Below are 13,238 nucleotides of genomic sequence, written 5' to 3' on the forward strand. Positions count from 1 at the left end.
ATGATATTAAATGATATCCGTGTTCTGACCAACTTACTAAAGCGAGGGTATTCAGAATTATTGTCAGCAGGGGACTTTTCTGTTTAAAGTTCAGCAAACTTCATTATCACAGTCACATATTTTGCTTTTTGTGACTATTCACTATCGTTAAGGTTGAGCAAATCTTTCTGACATGCTACTCTCTTTGAGACAATAAACAGGAGAAAAAAGGTTGTGTTCCAGAGAAGACAGTGATGAAAAGGTGATGTAGTTTGATGATGAGGATAGCATTATTAAGAATTACAGTTCTAGCCAAACAGATATTTTGAGTAGTTTCAGTGACTTTTTAATATATTCAGTACACAGAGGGATTTTAGAATAATACAAAGCACAGCATTTATTACCAGGGAACTTGAACTATTTCATGAACACTAACCTCAGTGTTCTCCTGTGTATCAAACAATAGTAAAGACCTACCCTTTCCCTCTCTTGGATTGTCTCTTGATATCTAATTGCCTCTGGGCTTTATAGGAAAATCACTAATTGACAGACAACTCTTATAAACCTGAACAATGGAATGTGTATTAACATTTCTTTGAATAATTTCTAAAAGGTAAAGCAAAAAGTGACACAAAAGATCCTGAGAATGTGCAGTCCCATCCCTGAGCGTTCCTCAGGGAGATTCTATTGCTCCTCTTTCATTTAGGGTCAAGATAAATGTTTCCTCCTTCTGGGATATTCCTTTAAGAATGTCCTTGCTGAATTAGTGGTTCCTTGTGTTTACAAAACTCTATGACATTTATGAAGAATTTAAAAATATATTGTCTCATGTGATGACTAGTGAAATAGGTGAATCAGGTAACTCCCCAAACAGAATCTTTGTTCTCTGATTTCCAGGTCAGGGCTTCCAATTTCACCTCCAAACTTGGGGGCAGAGAATGGGAGCAGTTGTTTCCAATGCTGTAGCAGTGCTTCTTGGTGGTACTCATCAGAGAGCATAATTCAAATTATCTGCTATCCAGCTCCTGTCAAAAGCCCAGCTGAGGTGGTGAGAATAAATTTCTGGAGATCACCTTGGCAGTATTTGACAAAAGGTTTAAAAATGCTCCAACACTTTGACACAGCAATTCCACTTTTAGTAATTTATCAGAAATGTGTGCAAAGATATATGTACAACAATGGTAAGTGGTTTCTTGCTTTAATAGTGGAAAATATTAAACCCAAATTTGGGAAATTGGTTACTACATTGTGATATATATGCCTTCAATGCAAAATGAGACCCAAATTAAAAATCATGTTGGAAGATGCTATTCATTGATTAAGGATAGTGTTCTTGGTGCATTCATAACTGAAAAATCAGACAGAAAAGTGTCATTGCATTTTTGAAAAGAAAAATATGCATGTTTTCAAATGAGAAATATTGACTAAATACACACAACAATGTGCAAATTATCTTTTCTTGATGGTGGAATCTGGTGGTTTATTTGCTTTCCGTTCTGGGTTTGTGGCTGTGTGTGAGTGCATGCATGAGTTCATGTGTGTTCCCATTGGGCATGTATTAAATCTGTAATTAAAATCAAAATGTCAGGACCAGCAGGTGGTGTGGTGGTTAAGGCACTGGACACTCCCACGTGGCTGACCACAGTTTGAGTCCTGGACCTGGTTGCTCGCTTTCTCACATTCTCTCTCTCCTCTCTCTCTCTCTCTCTCTGTGTGTGTGTGTGTGTGTGTGTGTGTGTGTGTGTGTGTGTATGTCTGATCAAATTAAAATAAGTGATGAATAAATAAAATTAAATAATTCTTTAAAAAAATCAAAATGTCTACACAGGGCCATTTCCTAGATTAGTGGTTAATAAGCATTGTGCATTGGGAACTGGATTCCAGATGATCAACCATGATGTTCAAATCCTAGCTCCTGCAGTTTGAAAAACACCCTGAGTGCATGCGTGTGTCTACAATCCTGATGGGAAGGAAAAATGGAGGAAAGATATTGCAGTGTAGCCACACCCCTCAGGGGGTGCTTTTTCTTTCTCTTTTCCTTCCTGTCTTTCTCTCTCTATTAGGTCAACATGCCCTCTGATAATAAAATCGATAAATAAAATGTCTATACACAAAAAAGTCTGAATGAGAGTATAGTTGCCTACAGAAGTTGGGGTAAAAATCATATTGTCCAGCTATTTCTTTAATTATTCTAAGTTCTAACCTCTTATCAAGTAAGAGCACATAAGATCACATCAAATAATACTAATTTAATGACTCTAAAGACCACCTTCCCATTAACAGATTTTTTAAAAGCAAAATTAATATCTAAGTTGTTATGTATTACATTCTTTAGTGTTTTTATACAGTCACAAGTAGTGGATTTTTAAAATTTGGTAATAGAGAGTTTGTCTTTCGAATTTGGAATATTTGCATTTAAGATTTAGAATTTAAGCATAAATCATATGAACTTGTTTCAGTTATCTTTTTCCCTCCAAATGTATACAGAATTTAAAATAAATCTCAGTAAATCTGTAACCCTTAACATGATTTATTTTTTTCTTTTCATTGTTTAGGAGGTTTTTATTTCAATTTGTTCGAGATTATTAGAGCCATATTACTATTGTAATCATCATTTGTTTTTAATTTAGAGAGATTTTTGCTATAGGGTGTGTGCGCTTGCTGGAGAGACAGAGAGACAGAAATTGAGAAATCACCACCAGCTCCCCCCCACCCCCCCACCCCCGCAAAGGAGGAATGGCCACACTGCAATCCCTTCTTCACTCATCTCTCAGGATTTTGGGCACACATGCACATGTCCCCGGCATGAGTTTTAAGCCACTGGGTTGGGGACTCAAACTGTAGTCAACTCCATGGGAGTCCAGCTATGTAACCAGTATGCTGTTCTTCTGATTGTTTTTTAAAACCACAGTAGATGTTACACGTAAATAACACACCCAGAAGAGATTCAAAGCTTGGTCTTCTTCATGTACAGCTGGGAAGATTTAGGATCAATGCTTAATTCAGTGGCTACTGCACTACAGTGGAAAGTTTAGAGGCTCAGTTCAAAAAATTCTTGATTTAAGTCCCTGAGACCCTGAGACAACAGTCAAGTCATTGTTGGTCTTGATCTGTGACCCTACCAGAAAGATGTTTGCAGTAATGCTTTTTATTTCTTTATAAAAGAGAAATAGGGAGAAGGAGAGAGAGCAAGAGAGGAAGAGTTAAGTATTTCTGACAGTCTCACTGTCACCACCCCCTGCTCCGGCATCCCCACAGCTAGGATTACAGGCATGTACAACTGGCCCATGAACTGAATCAGCCCTCCCATGCTGCTTCCAGCCTCTTGAGAGGTGAGAGTCTCTGTGCACCACTGTGGATGGGCCTGTGGTAATACGTAGGAGTGCCAGAGACTGCTCCTTGTCTTACCCCTGAGACCTTGTTGTAACCTCATTTGTCTTTGTCTTGACTCCCACTAGAGAGACTGTGAAAAACTAACTGCTTATTGCCCCAGTGTCATTTGTGGCTAGGTAACAAGCAACATGGGAGAGATTTTTTCTTCTTAATAATGTTTATTTTATTTTATTTATTTATTTATTTATTTATTTTTTCTGCTCCTTTGCCAGCAACTGTTGAACTACCGGCTTCCAGCTCTGTTTCTCCTGGAGCTGTGAGAAACACTTTTCAGACACAAGATAAAAAACTGAAGAAAGAAAAATCAACATGCATCACATGCAGGAGAGAAACAGAGGAATGAGCTTGAGTTCCTGATAGCATCACTGAGCCACGGAGGAGAGGCCAGCTACGAGCTGGCTTTAACTAGATCTAGACTTGTATATACAAAGACGAAGCCTCTATTTGATTATACATCTGCCATCCAGGCTCTCTGTTACCTGCAGCTAAATGAACCTAACTGAGGGTCAATAACAGAATTATTGTGAGAATTAAATAATGTATACATAATTACTTTATAAAACAATAATTAACTCTGGAGATGTACTATTACTTAGAGACAGAACACAGAGCAGTGGGAAAGGCATGAGACTTGAACTCTTGAGACATTTAGGTTTGCATTAAAGCCATAAACCTTGTTAGAACTTGCTCATAGGAAAGGGGCTAGACTGGTGCAGTGGTACAAAGTGGCATTCTGCACTAGTGCCCATGATCTAGGTCTGACAGAGGCTGGGGATGAACTGTGGTTTTAAACACCCTATTAGGGATGCACTTGTTCTCTCTCTCTCTCTCTCTCTCTCTCTCTCTCTCTCTCCTCTATGAAAGAAATAAGTAAATAAATGAAGAACAACAACCAAGAAGAAGGAAAAGGAGGAGATCAGGGAGAGGAAGTGGGAGGAGGAGGGAGAAAGGAAGAAGAACTACTCATAGGAAAACACGGACAACTGTATGTCAATTGTATCATCAATAAAATGGAAATAGTTTCTCAGAGAGCTGTTGTGAAGATTGAAAGAGATAAAGTATAGCAAAGTTCTTGCACATGGTTTGTTACATTAATAAATGTTGATTGGAGAGAAAAATTAGCAAGTAATGGTGATTTGTTCTCTGCCCCAGATGAAGGTACTTCTTCCTGGGCCAGATTATACTGTCCCTTCAGCCTTTGCACCACTGTGCAGAGTTTAGGTAACCAAAATATAGTTCAGGATGTCTTATTAATAAAAGAGGTAGAAAGAAGCTCATGAGCTATAGAGCTAGGCTCATTTTAAGAACTTTATATATACTGACTAGTTTTCACAGAAGTTTGGTAAGTGATATCATTCATGTCATTATACAGATGAGGAACATGCGGTCCAGAGAGGTTAATGTATTAACCCCTGATTACATGCCTAATAAATTCAGTAGTCAGGATTCAAACTCAGTCTGGCTCAAGTCTATGTCCCTAATCCCTATAATGTTTAAGTCTTACAATAAACTTCTTAACACACTCTACTGAACACTTTTATCTGGATATGGAAAACCTCTAATCCAAGAGGTCCCTGCTTATAGGTGAAGACTGTTTGCAAAAGAGAGTAGCTTTTGGGAAAAAAAAATATTTGGGCCATTTCAATCAAGAAATATGAGCAGTCTTCAAAAAGTAAATTGAAAATTCATATTATGAAATGAAAAACTATGCATGGATTTCAATTTCTTTTTGTATCTAAATAAACTTGTACCTTATTCCATTTTTCTACAAAATCTGTTGTTTTTGTTATAGAGCATGTATGTTCACTGGAGACAGAGAGAGAGAAAGAGAAAACGAAGTGAGAAAGCATCCCCCAAGGAGGATGACCACACTGCAATCCCTTCTCTACTTTGCCTATAGGATTTTGGTCGTGTGTGCATACTGGTGTGTTTTTCAACCTACCAGGTCCAGGACGTAAATTATGCTACATGGGATCCAGACACCTTTACCTCTACACCATCTGCTGGCCTTCTACAAACTTTTTGAAGTCTTCTCGTAGAAGGACATTTTTGTTTCTGGTAGTTGAAATGGCAGAGACTCAAAATCCCTTTGAGTTGTCATTCCATTAGATCTTGCTGGACAAAATTCCCAGTGTGGGCTTTCTTATTAAACGATAGAGTAAAATGCTCCATAAATAGAGAAAGGAACATTATAAAGAGAAAAAAAAGAGCGGGGGGTGGGGGGGGCGGAGATTTGCCTACACTGTCATTCTTCTTTAGTATCAACTTGCAGATACCTTAATAGAGAAGACTGACCTTTTCATTGAAGTTTGCCAAGCAGGAGGCAAGTAATTCAGCTACAGCAGATCTAGAGTGAGAAATTTCAGCAAGAAGGGGGACAGAAGCTAGAACAGATGCTTCAGGGCATCTACAGAACCTTCCAGAATCAAGGTGCCAAATCAAGAAGGGATACAAAGGAATCCTAGTCAGCTGAGAGAAAAATATGAGTGGCATGGATATAACTGGCAGATTCTGGTGTCAGAAGTCCCAGCAATGTGGCCGTTTATCTTAGCATGCATCTGTCCATGGGACAATTGAGAGTGGCCTGTCTGATGGGATGACTGAGGTTACAAAGCTCACCACGAGGCTCTGAGTTCTCAGTCACTCCTCTTGTCCTTGCCATATGCTGTACACCTTGCTCACATCCCAGGGGAGCAGACGAGGCCACTGGAAAACTTACTTTTTACCCCTATTTTTTTTCTTTTTTTTTTTCTTTAGTATCACCTGAAGGTCATCAGACAGAGTTTACCAGGCAAGACTAACATGTAGATTCCCCTTCCTGCCTGATGCCTTGCAGGTAAATTAAGAGAATGGTCAGATCTGATGAGCATAAAGCAGCTACGTGATTTTTTGCTGAGTGAAGAAAAAAATCCGAGTATTTTTCTGACTCTTCAACACTGGCTATATTTCATCTTTTCTGACTACCTATAGCCTTACTTACCTGGCCCCAATTCAAGAATGATCATTCCATAAAATGATAGTTTTTTTTTTTTTTTTAATAGAATAAATATGGTTTCTTAGTGTGGAGTAAAAAGAGTTCTGAATAGGGAAACAGCATTTTTTTTTTCAACTTTTCTTGTTAAGATGCAATAAAGTCACTTTATTTATTTGTATTATGATTATTTTTAAGATTTTTGCTATACAGTGTGATTGCTCACTGGTGAGAGACACTGAGAGAGAGGGACACGTGCATTCACTGGAGACAATGAGAGACAGGGAGAGGGAAAGCAAGAGGTCACCCCCTAGAGAAGATGGCCACGCTGCAATCTCTTCCCCATCATTCTCCTCTAAGGAAGTTGGGCACGCAGCACACACACCTGCGCGCCTGTGTTTTCCAAGCCACTAGGAGTCAGCCATATGGTATCTAGTGCCTTCACCACCACGCCACCTGCTGGCTCATCATTTTATTATTTCGTTTTAACTTTGAGGAACACTTAGAACCTCAGACTAAATAAGCCACATATTCAAATTTATGTACAAAGACAGTAAGCTTAAATCTACACTGATTTTGAATAAATCTGTGACGTGACTCTGGATTCACATAAATAATCAACAGCTCACTTATACCTTCGGATGCTTCTTTCCTTGTCCCGTACCCTGTCCCTGTCTGAATTGTGAAAGGCTATCGGTAGTCACAGACTTGCCCAGGGTGGTAAACACTAAATGTGTATTTGTTAGCTAACATCATGCTCTGGTCACTCAGCTTAGCTTCTTTTTCAGCCTCTCAGGTTGGCTGAGCATAAGCCTGTTTTCTTCGTTATTTATTTTTTAAGGTTTCTTGTAATACACACACATTTTTTCCTAAGGAAATGACTATTTTCCAGTTCAAAGAAATACAAAGCTTTTACATACTGATCATAGTGAAATTCATTAGTCCGTTTGCTACATAAATGTGTGTGTGTGTGTGTGTGTGTGTGTAAAACAGTGTCTTCCATGTTGCAATTTTCCTCTGTCAGCCTCCCTGCTGGAACCATAGGCTCATGCTTCTGTGCCTGGTTCTTTTTCAGATGAGATCTCTCCATGTCGCCCAGGCCAGCCCCAAGATTAGACCCTCCTGCCTCAGCTTTCCGAGATACTGTGGTTATAGGTGCATGCCATTGTACCCACCTTTAGGATGGACTGGAAATTGAACCAAGGTCTTCTACTTGCTTCCGGCGTGTGGAGCACAGTGTCTTAGCAGCATACCACCGTGACTGAGTCATAAATGTTTTCTTCGATACAAATATTTGTCCTAATTTAGCATTTTTGTCCTTATTCAGCTTGATGCCCTTAAAAATTGTCTCTTGTTTTTCCTTTTCAGATACAAATAGCATTGATTATTTTCTCTTTGCTGATATCAGTGGATCCTATAAAGGGATCTTCATGCAAAGGTACCTGTCCCACATTCAAGGACATTCAAATATTAGGCAATTAGCTATGAGTTTCATGAGTATTTATAGTATTTGTCTTACAGTGAGATTGCATGTAGTTAGAGCTGGTGAGCTTGAACTTAGTCTCTGACCCTAATTTTGAAAGCCCCTTCCTCGGAGCTCATTGTTCTGGAAGAGAATCATGGAAAGTCTCTTTTCCGTGAGAGTTATTTAAAAACAAATACCCACATTATAACTACTTAGGAGGAGAGTCAATGTTTAAGACTTACTTTCCTACAGCTCTAGGAAGAACAGAATTTGCTTATACTTAGAAATATCAGAAAAAATGTTCATCATGTATTAAATACTTGATTCTCCTTGGTTATATGGGTCTTACACTTCTAGCTTTCTGTGTGTCCTGCACACTCTGCATTTGATCAATGATTGATTGATTGATTGACTCCTTCATCTGTGTAGGCAGCCTGCAGCAGCAATGACGTCCTGAGTTCCATCTGGATACCATGCTAGGTATGCAAGGATAGGAGGCACAACAATGAACCATTATCTATAGCTCTCCAAGAGCCCCCCCAATCAAATGGAATAAACAAACACATTAGGGGGTGCTAAAGCTGGTTGTGGATACTCACAGCTTGCACTAAACTATCCATCGGAAAAAAGATTTCTACTTAAAATATTATCTAAGAATCAAGATAAATATGATGCTAATGATAGTCAATATATGGATTAGCATTGGTGCAATCACCTGATTTACTTATTTATTTTTTGTAAGATGGTCACATGTCACTAAGTAAAAGTTTTTGTTGTGGAAAAGTGGTACTCCCACAATATGGAAAGTTTGGAGGGTTGCAGTCTCACTAATTTACGTGACAGAAAGTTGCTTACATTATGTGGATTTATGATGATGATTTCGAGTAGCCCTCAAAGACATCTAAATAAGCGAGAAACATTATCAGGTATATGCTCAAAAGTTTTCTCTGATAGATTTGTGGTTGTGTATTAGAGCATTCAAACAAGATAACCCACAACGAAGCTTCTGGACTGTTTTACTTAAATCCCTTAGCACACAAAAAAACAAAAACAAAAACAATTTATTGGGAACCAGCAGTTAGCGTAATGGCTATGTCACTGGACTCCCACGTAGTCGACCACGGTTCGCGTCCCAGACCCAGTGGCTTAAAACTCACGCCGGGCATGTGTGCGTGTGTGCCCAAGATCCCGAGAGGAGAATGGAGGAGAAGGGATTGCAGCGTGGCCATCCCCCCAGGGGGTGATTTCTCACTTTCTGTCTCTCTGTCTTTTTCTGTCTGTCTGGCGAGCGCACGCGCCCTATAGTGAAAAAAAACCTCTCCCCCCCCAACGGAGCTCATTGTTCTGGAAGAGAATCATGGAAAGTCTCTTTTCCGTGAGAGTTATTTAAAAACAAATACCCACATTATAACTACTTAGGAGGAGAGTCAATGTTTAAGACTTACTTTCCTACAGCTCTAGGAAGAACAGAATTTGCTTATACTTAGAAATATCAGAAAAAATGTTCATCATGTATTAAATACTTGATTCTCCTTGGTTATATGGGTCTTACACTTCTAGCTTTCTGTGTGTCCTGCACACTCTGCATTTGATCAATGATTGATTGATTGATTGACTCCTTCATCTGTGTAGGCAGCCTGCAGCAGCAATGACGTCCTGAGTTCCATCTGGATACCATGCTAGGTATGCAAGGATAGGAGGCACAACAATGAACCATTATCTATAGCTCTCCAAGAGCCCCCCCAATCAAATGGAATAAACAAACACATTAGGGGGTGCTAAAGCTGGTTGTGGATACTCACAGCTTGCACTAAACTATCCATCGGAAAAAAGATTTCTACTTAAAATATTATCTAAGAATCAAGATAAATATGATGCTAATGATAGTCAATATATGGATTAGCATTGGTGCAATCACCTGATTTACTTATTTATTTTTTGTAAGATGGTCACATGTCACTAAGTAAAAGTTTTTGTTGTGGAAAAGTGGTACTCCCACAATATGGAAAGTTTGGAGGGTTGCAGTCTCACTAATTTACGTGACAGAAAGTTGCTTACATTATGTGGATTTATGATGATGATTTCGAGTAGCCCTCAAAGACATCTAAATAAGCGAGAAACATTATCAGGTATATGCTCAAAAGTTTTCTCTGATAGATTTGTGGTTGTGTATTAGAGCATTCAAACAAGATAACCCACAACGAAGCTTCTGGACTGTTTTACTTAAATCCCTTAGCACACAAAAAAACAAAAACAAAAACAATTTATTGGGAACCAGCAGTTAGCGTAATGGCTATGTCACTGGACTCCCACGTAGTCGACCACGGTTCGCGTCCCAGACCCAGTGGCTTAAAACTCACGCCGGGCATGTGTGCGTGTGTGCCCAAGATCCCGAGAGGAGAATGGAGGAGAAGGGATTGCAGCGTGGCCATCCCCCCAGGGGGTGATTTCTCACTTTCTGTCTCTCTGTCTTTTTCTGTCTGTCTGGCGAGCGCACGCGCCCTATAGTGAAAAAAAACCTCCCCCCCCCCAAAAAAAAAAAGAAAACAAATGTATTTTATTTTAAATTTTATATTAACATACTCACTTTTGTCTAATTTCTCTACTAGACTTCAAACTCCATGAAGGTTGGGAAAAATTATGTCTATCTTGCTCTCAGTTTTATGCTAGCACCTAGCACAGTGTCTAGGATCAAAAAGGAGTCCAGTCATTATTTGTAGATTGAATGGAGGAGGTGAAGAGGGAGATATTTGAGAGACACGTAGGAGGTTTAAACTCGTACATTGCATATGATGTCTTTGAGATGCTTGCCTTCAAATGAGTATAACAATTGTGACCTTAGTGAGGTGTTCTGAAAGTTAAACAAAAGTGCATGTGTAAAGAATGACTAGTTTCAGCTCAGTACTACTTTCCCTGAGACACATCTAAAACAGCTCTAAATATTGTATAAGTAGAAAGATCATGCAAATTTATTGCACAAATTGTAAAACTGTTTAGAATACCAGCTGCCAACTAAAAAGAACACTGAGACCAGAATCATAATCACAAAGGTAGGTTCAGGATATCTGGCCATCCAATGGACAAAGGATAATCAGTTCAAAAGAACTTCTGCTTGCCCAAATTAAGAGTACTATGAGTTATTGGGACCAACAGGTGGTGTAATGGTTACATTGCTGAACTCCCACATAGTCAACATCAGTTAGAGTCTCAAACCTGGTGGCTTAAAACTCATGCTGGGCCTGTGTGTGCGTGCCCAAAATCCTGAGAGGAAAATGGAGGAGAAGGAATTGTGGTGTGGCCAACCCCCCTGGCGGAGAGGGGGGATATGATTTCTCACTTTCTGTCTCTCTGTCTCTGTCTCTCCAGTGAGTGCACATGCCCTATAGCAAAAATCTCTCTAAAAAAAAAAAAAAGAATACTATGGGTTAACTTGTTGATGAGAAAGGAAATGACAAACGTCTTTTCATGGTGGACCTAATTGAAATTATAGGCTATGGGGCAAACAGGTGACATAGTGGTTAGGGTGCTGGACTCCCACATGGCCAAAGGTGGTTATAGTCCTAGATCCAGGGGCTTGAAAGTCACATCACTGTATGTGTGTGTGTGTGTGTGTGTGTGTGTGTGTGTGTGTGTGTGTATGCCCAAAATCCCTGGAGAAGAATGTAGAAGGGAGAGTGGAGTGGCCTTTCCTCCTTGGGGATGATTTCCCACTTACCCTTTCACTGTCTGTTTCTTCGGTGAGTGCACATGCCCTATGGCAAAAACTTAAAAAAAAAAAAAAAAAGAAGAAGAAGAAAAGAAAAGTGTAATCTACATGTGCCAACTAATGGGAAACAAAGGGATTTGCAGAGTTAGTAATGCTGCAATAAGAATAATACTCTCTACTTAACTTAGTTCTTCATCGTAATTGCAATTTGCTGTTCATTTTCTTTACTTGTGTAAAGTTTGCTCCCTGGGAGCTGGAAGCACCAGGCATGTGTATTTTGTTTACCACTACTAAACAATGTCTCCCTCAGGACCTGGCACATCGTAGCACAATCCCAAATAAAATACAAGTTAAGTGAATCGAGAGATTCATTGTAAGGCTTTTTCAAACAGGGGTTCTTCCACCTGTTAGTTTTGAGATTTTGGAAAGTGACTTCAAGTTTCTGAGTTTGATTTCCCTCATCTGCAAAAAGAAAAGGGATGGTCCATCATGCTATTCGAAGGATTAAAATGAAAATAATGCTTAAAACACGTTTCCTAATGCATCTACAAAGGACATGTTCAGTAAGTGTTACCTATTAGTAGGACCTGTTCAGGTAAGTTACATGAAAATGAAGGGAAAGGGTTTTGCAAAATATTTCTGTTTGTAGGGACTTGTCAGGAGGTAACAACACTGGACAACTGCCTCACTTAGAGTTTGGATCCTGACTCGCTGCATTTGTCCTAGGGACTTTTCTGTGCACTATTTGTCCGAGATAAATTACTCCGACTTTAGTCGGACAGAGTAGGGGGCTCCATAGTGGTGGGAATCAATAGATGGGGGTGGCCAGGGGCGTTAGTGCTGGGCCGATTTAATGGGTCTTGGAAAGAGTTGTATTAAAAGCTTTTAGGGGGAAGCTCCCTGTTGCTGCTTTTTGTACTCTGTCTAGTACTTTAATGAATGCTGCTATAAAGAGTGTTTTATCTCTGCGTTATAAGCCCAGGTTTGACTGTTTGTGCTCTCAGAAGGATTTTAGCTGTCTTGGGATAAGATTTTATGAAGGGAAGAAAAACTCATATGGAAATATGATTTTTTATAATGAGTACTAATTTGAAGAAATTAACAGCAATCACTGGTATTAAATCCCCAAATCAGAGATTTTGGAATGATGAAAAAAATACACCATTCAAGCAACAGAATTTCACACCAGATTCTAATAGTATAATTATCTTTATATCATTATAACATTTTGGAATGAATTATGGATTTGTTCTCTAGGATACTTAAAAGAGCTTTGGGATAATTTAACATAAAACCCTGATAAAATCCTGTGTTTTCTTCAAAGTCACTTTTACCTTTTAAACCCCAAAGCTTACCTTTTACAGTTACATAAGTATTGTATTATTGAATAGTGATTTAATTTTTTAAAGTTGAAGGTATTATGGTACCAAATATATATTTACATTACTTATCTGATTGCTGGAATGGAATGTAATTCTAAATGAGGAGTACAGAGGAAACTCCTCTTTTACATGGATCTAAATCTTCTATTGTCACCAATATAGTACACCATTTGCTTCTGAAGGATTTTTCTACCTTAATTTTTTTTTCCCCTAGGCTGCTTTATGGCTCTATTTATATATGAAGTCAGTGCTTTAACAGAGATCACTTAGAGACCCTTTTGATACCCACTTATGACAGAGCTTAGTAAGACTAGGAAAGGTAGTACAGAATGAATGAAATAT

At 38.9% G+C, this 13,238-nt stretch overlaps 1 long non-coding RNA gene across 2 annotated transcripts in view; it reads left to right on the plus strand.

Moving 5' to 3' along the window:
• The window catches only part of LOC102481431 (uncharacterized), a 45,531-nt gene extending 41,301 nt beyond the window's left edge, over window positions 1-4,230 (plus strand). For both annotated transcript variants that reach the window (XR_003548005.1, XR_337481.3), the window contains one exon: window positions 3,585-4,230. This is a non-coding gene — a long non-coding RNA (uncharacterized LOC102481431). The remainder of the gene's footprint in view (window positions 1-3,584) is intronic.
• Window positions 4,231-13,238: the final 9,008 nt, after the last annotated feature.

This window comes from Tupaia chinensis, unplaced genomic scaffold (genome assembly GCF_000334495.1).
Source record: "Tupaia chinensis unplaced genomic scaffold, TupChi_1.0 Scaffold146687_1, whole genome shotgun sequence".
Lineage (NCBI taxonomy): Eukaryota > Metazoa > Chordata > Mammalia > Scandentia > Tupaiidae > Tupaia > Tupaia belangeri.